General features: G+C 37.8%; 1 pseudogene; it reads right to left on the bottom strand.

Annotated features, from left to right (window-relative positions):
• Positions 1 to 569: 569 nt before the first annotated feature.
• Positions 570 to 1,551, bottom strand: LOC148690472 (uncharacterized; annotated as a pseudogene).
• Positions 1,552 to 6,195: the final 4,644 nt, after the last annotated feature.

Genomic DNA, 6,195 nt, shown 5'->3' with positions numbered 1-6,195 from the left:
AGTTATGCACATAAATTCAACTCTATTTTCTACGTGGGTTTGAGTGTGGTAATTGTTATCTCTAATGTCCTTGAAACTTAACAATGTTCTTCCAAAACATGGAGAATAGAGTGCCTCAGCAATGGTCAAGATTGTACCATTAGACAACATTATACGTGTCTTACTGTATCCTTCTATCAGGTTGGATGGGCCTGAGAGGGTTGTCAGATGTGCATTCTTAGGTATGAAGTTAGTGAAATAGATGCGTTCATGCAATACGGTGTGCGTGGTTGCACTATATGCCAGACAACTAACTTCCCCACTAGTCATACCTAGAATGAAAAATTAATTTGAATTGATCACATGCATAAAAGTTCTGAAAACAAATATCAATTCAAAATAATTTCATATATTCAAGGATGGTAATTAATTAAAGCTTAATGTCCAAAAACAAATCACCAACAAATAATCCAAACATAAAGGAAAAATTGTTCAAAAATCAACCAAAAACAAATAGGGGTTTAGCCACTAGGTGGTACTCGGCCCCATTATGCATTTTTAACTAACTAAAATTGTTTATCTCTAAGATTCTAATCTTCCATCGGGATGGTATCCTCATGAAAGTCAAAAACCTCCATCTTTGTAGTCTCCGGTTCGTCCACTTGCACAAAGTTTGATTCAAACTTCTTACGACGAGAATGATATTCAGCTACAACCTTCGGGGGAGCTCAGCAAACATGGGACCAATCGTCCTTTGAACCACAGCGATAACATATGTTTGCATCCATGGTTTCAGGTGCTTTGCCCTTATTCTTGAAGTTCGGGGCCTTGGGAGCAAGGTTTAAGCGCTTTTGGGCTTTGTTTCCTCCCTTGGATGGGCCTTGACTTTGTTGACCTTGGTGGGATGGCTTCTGGCTGCCCCTACCATGCCTCTTTTGGTGTTTTTGGCCTTGATTTGTACTATAATGTGCTTCAGGCACAACAGTGGCCCCAATAGGTCGAGCTTGATGATTCTTCATCAATAGCTGGTTCTGTTTTTGAGCGAGAAGTAAAATAAAGATCAAATCCAAGAACTTAGTAAGCTTCTGAGCTCTATATTGTTGTTGCAGGACAATATTAGAAGCATAGAAGGTCGAATAGGTCTTCTCCAAGATATCCTCTTTGGTCAAAGTTTCATTACAAAACTTGAGAAGTGATCGGATTTGAAAAACTTCAAAATTATATTCATTCACAGACTTAAAGTCTTAGAAGCGCAAATGCTGCCAGTTATGTCTTGCTTCAGGCAAGAATATGTCATTTTGGTGATCAAAACGATCAGCCAAAGCGACCCATAGTGCACATGGATCCTCCTTAGCAAGGTATTCAGTTTGTAAGGCGTCATGGATATGTCTTCGGATGAAGATCATAGCGTTGGTTTTTGTCCGCTTCGCTAATAGGGTTGTCCGTCTCTTCTTCAATGGCGGGATGCAAGTTCTTTGCAGTGAGGTAGAGCTTTACATCTTGAACCCACTTGAGGTAGTTTCTTCCAAAGACCTCCAAATCGATGAAATCGAGTTTGTTCAAATTCGACATGTTCCTATCACAAAGTAGATGGACAAGATGTGGTTAGTGTAATGGAGAAAAATCAATCCATTCATATAGGAGTAGAACATACAGGTTCTAATAGACATGTATTGGTTTAATTTTGCATGAAAAAACTCCGGGTTTTCATGGGTGATGTTTTTAAGTGAAAACTTCAGGTTTTCAAACAAGGCATGTTTTTTAAGAAACTTCAGGATTCAAAATAATTTATGAACTTCAGGATCATATGTTCTTGCAGGCAAACACAAATATATACACAAAAATATGCAAATGGAACTTCAGGTCTACAATTATAATTGAATTAATTATTTGGACTTTGGGGCCAAATTTAAAGTGTGGCTAAAAAATATAAAACCTAAATTGTTTAAAAGTTATTAAACAATCGAAACTCGGGGCCCAAAAATAGGCCAAAGCCCACGGGTGGGCTGAGCAATTTCAGTCCGTGTAGGCCCAAAAATTGGGCTGGGGGTGTCTTGAGTGTAGGCTGCAGGCCCACGGGGAGAAAAAAAAAGAGTTTTTTTTTTTTTATTTTTTACTGGAGGAGACATATGGGCCCAATAGATAGTGGCCCATATAGGTGTTCAAGCCCAAGGTAGCAAACGGGCTACCTTGAAAGAAAAATGAGTCGGGCCCAAGGGATGACGCGATCCAGTGCGTCGCAGCGTTTGGGGACACCATAGCCTTTAGGTTGGTGTCTTGCGTGGGCCGAGCCAAAGGATTTTAGGTCAATGCGAGTAAACCCAAAAAAAGGAAAGCAAGCCAAGTAATAAAGCCCAATAGGGCTCGTGTTGTGTCCAAAGTCACCCCAGTCATAGCTGGGTGCGTTTGTCGGAGAAGAAAACTGATGCCACCGCTTTAGGCGGCCGTGCTTTAGGAAAATGGTGCTTAGGGTGAGTCTATGGGTCATTGGAGACCTTAAACATGAACGAAGATTGAAAGAATATCAACGTTATCGTAAATCCCTAGAAATTAGAAATGGGTTTTTAGAAAAATCCGATGAGATTCAATCGAATCTCGATCAAACGATGTCGGGGACGAGCTTCAAACCGTCAAACATGGTGACCTGTGGTGTAAGGATGGACTGCAGGCCAACCTACTATGATGGAGACGCCATGGAAGGCAACAAGGTTTCTAGGTTTCAATTTGGAGCTCGCAGCTCTAGCTTGGGGACTCGGTGCTTGGCTTGTTGCGGCCATCCAAGCTTCAGGCTTGGTTCAAGATGCGAGGTCATATGTTTGAAGAACCCCATACTGTGATTTCTGATTTATATGTTTTTAGTTTTTTTTTTTTTTCAATTCAATTCATATATAATTCAATTTGATGCATATGCAATTCAATAATATTATTGCATGTACATATATTTGATGCAATTCATGGCAAATATCAAATTCACATATTTCAACAATTATGAATATAATACATCCACTTTTTATATAAAATCTATTCATTTTTTTTCTAATTTAAAAAAAAAAAAAAACTTATATGGATACTTTCTTTTTGGTTGATTTGAGAATGTATCTATGACAAGTTTTAATCAAAGAAATTTACTAATATTATTAAGCCTAATATCTATTATTATTATTTTGTGGTTTTGAAGAATGTACCCTTGTTTTGGTATAATAATTTTTGGTTAATTTTGATGAATGTACCCATGTTTACATACATACATACATACATACATACATACATACATACATATATATATATATATATATATATAGGGAAGTATTATTGACACTCCAAATCTTATTCTACCCTCCTCACAAGTGTATTGTTCTTTCCTAATATAGAAAGTTTGGAGTGTAGAATGAGATTTTTAGAGTGTTAATAAATTGTGACGACCTGTCCCTAAGTTTACGTTTTTATAAAATTTAAAAGTGTGATTTTACGAAAATGCCCTTAGAGACGAGGTATGGACTTTCATTGACCAACATATAGTGAGACGTATGAAATATTATTTTGGCGTATTCTTGAAGTACTTGACGGTACAAACGTGGAGGCACAATCGGAATCGAAATTGGAGCTTTGGTTAAAATTTTACGAAACATCGAATACCTAAGAGAAATTAATAATTTCATAATTGATATATATATATATATATATATATATATATATTTTTTTTTGAGACTTGTTTTTGGGAGCTATGTGTGTGGCTAGGGTAGAAACAAGATTAAAGGAAAGAGAAGGAACTGACCAATAGGGTAAGAAAAAAAGGAGGGAAAGGAGGGAAGAGAGAATGAGGGAGAAGAAATTAGGTCACCTCTTTGACATGTACATCCGCACCAACACGTTCGACCTAGAATGAATTCAGGCCACCTCCATCATTTTTCAGGCCAACTACACCCACCTATCACTTGCAACATCTTCCATAACCTCTGCTCTATCATTTCCGCCCAAGATCGAAGGGTTTTAGGTCCCGATTTCATGAGAACTGCACCGATGGGTGCAAAGGGACTTTGTCGATGATCCATCATTTCTGAGTCGTTTCTCTTCAATTAACACCACCAAAACACTCCTCAAGAGGTCAAGAACAATGTCCAATCAGTGGTTGAAGCATCAGAATTGATTTGAGAACAAATCAAAAACACCCAAATTCTAGGGTTCCGGCGAGAATTTGAGGTTTTTCTCGGCCAAATTGGACTTAGCCACAGGTATAAAACTTGCTCTACTACTGAGATCTTCATTTCTGTGGAGTTTGAGAATTTTTAGAAATAGTTGAATTTTCCGGCGAGTCGGGGCGCCCGGCCGCCTTGGATGGTGGCGCGTGGGCGGAATCCCCAACTGATCTTCCTAGGCAAAATTTGATACCCTAATGCCATATGTGATGTCCGATTGATGAAATTTCATCGTTTGAACATAGTTTTGATAGAGACTGCCACTTGACCCTTATATGAATTGATGATCTGACTGTTGGATTGTCGCCAAACCTTAATACATTATAGTACGTAATATTTAAGGAAATTAGGAACTGACGGATTGAGAATATGACTAACGGATCTTCCTGAATTGGATTTGTAAGTTTGTAAAATAAAACGTCAGCTGCCATTTATTTTAGCAATTGGCGGAGATCTGACCGTCAGATTGTTTCAAAACTTTAGGATGTTGTTCTAAAAGTATAATGTGAATCTCTAGAAGTTACGGATTGGAAATCCAAGGAACAGATCTTCCGGATCGAGCTACATAGGTTACCAATCATTCTAAAACATCCTTGGGGGATGTGTTTTATGTAAGTTACGTGTTCTATCGATAAGAATTCTGAAATATGATTTGATAATTGTTCTAGGCTATGATCGTTCGTGATGCCTTGATATTCGTGCTAGAAAGTTGTAGCATGAACTCTAGGTGAGTGGGCATTTATTTTCTATATATATATATATATATATATATATATATATATACAGTTTCCATAAACGTTTTTATATGGAACTATGCTTTGTTTGTCATGTCATAAATAAGTTACATTTAAATATTGCATTGTTACACTTGTGAATAGTATTATGTGATTGAATAGGTAGTATTGCATTATTATAAATCATGAATTATATTGTTTGATGCTGTGGAGGCTCAGGTAAGCTTCGGGTGAGTATATTGTGATGGTATGGGTTGCATTGCACATCGTTATGCATACATGCATTTAGAGCTCATCATTGCTGCACCCCAGTCCCTCCTGAGGTTAGGGCACAGTCCTTCACGTGATGTTCACCTCCCGCACCGCACCCTCACCTTGGATCCAAGTTTGGTGCCAGCCCTATCGTACAGACCACAATAGGTGGTTCTGACTCGTACGTGACCCTCGATTATTCGCACAGCCTGCACGTGATCGTGGCACTTGAGCATACATATTTACACTCAGCCTTGTCGTACATACCACAATAGGTGGTTCCGACTCATGTGCTAGCATACATTGATAAGCTATGGGTCCAGTCGTACATGTCACATTAGGTGACTCTGACTGGCATATTATTTTATATTGATTTCACCTGGCTTACATCTTTTAGTGCAGAAACGTTATGACATGGCATACTTCAATTTTTACTGGCATTGTGCATTGGTATTCGTATGTATATATGTAGTAGTATTTTCTGGAAACTATATGGGTTTTACAGTGAGGGGTTATTACTTTCAGAAAAGAGAAATGTGTTTTCTAAAGTTTTCTTTTTGCCCACTCACCCTTCTGTTTTTCAGCCCTCCAGGTTCTAGTAGCAGGGTTTTGTACCGACGAGAATTATTGGCAAATCTTGGTGTAGACGATTACCATCAATGGTATAATTCTCACCCTATTTTACTGTACTGTACTTATGCTCTGTCATCACGTGTGAATTGGGTTCATTCCTGCTCACAACGCACTCTTGTATTTAGACACTTTTAGGTTTAAATTTATTCACATCTTCCACGTCACTATACTTTATGGCTTCGTCACCTTCTAGGTGTCGGCCATCACAGCTCGATTCAGAGTTCCAGTGAACATTCCGGATCGGGCTATGTCATATATAATTTATCCTTTAATATTTTCAATCCCACAAATTATGAGTTTTATTTAAAATCCCATTAATATAAAAAACTACAAATTTCAATTTTTAACTTAAATGAATATAATAACCTAATAGAAATACATTATACATTAATGTCAAGAAT

Source organism: Pyrus communis, chromosome 15 (assembly GCF_041283825.1).
Source record: "Pyrus communis isolate YQ-2024b chromosome 15, ASM4128382v1, whole genome shotgun sequence".
Lineage (NCBI taxonomy): Eukaryota > Viridiplantae > Streptophyta > Magnoliopsida > Rosales > Rosaceae > Pyrus > Pyrus communis.
This window is presented reverse-complemented; position numbering and strand designations above follow the sequence as displayed.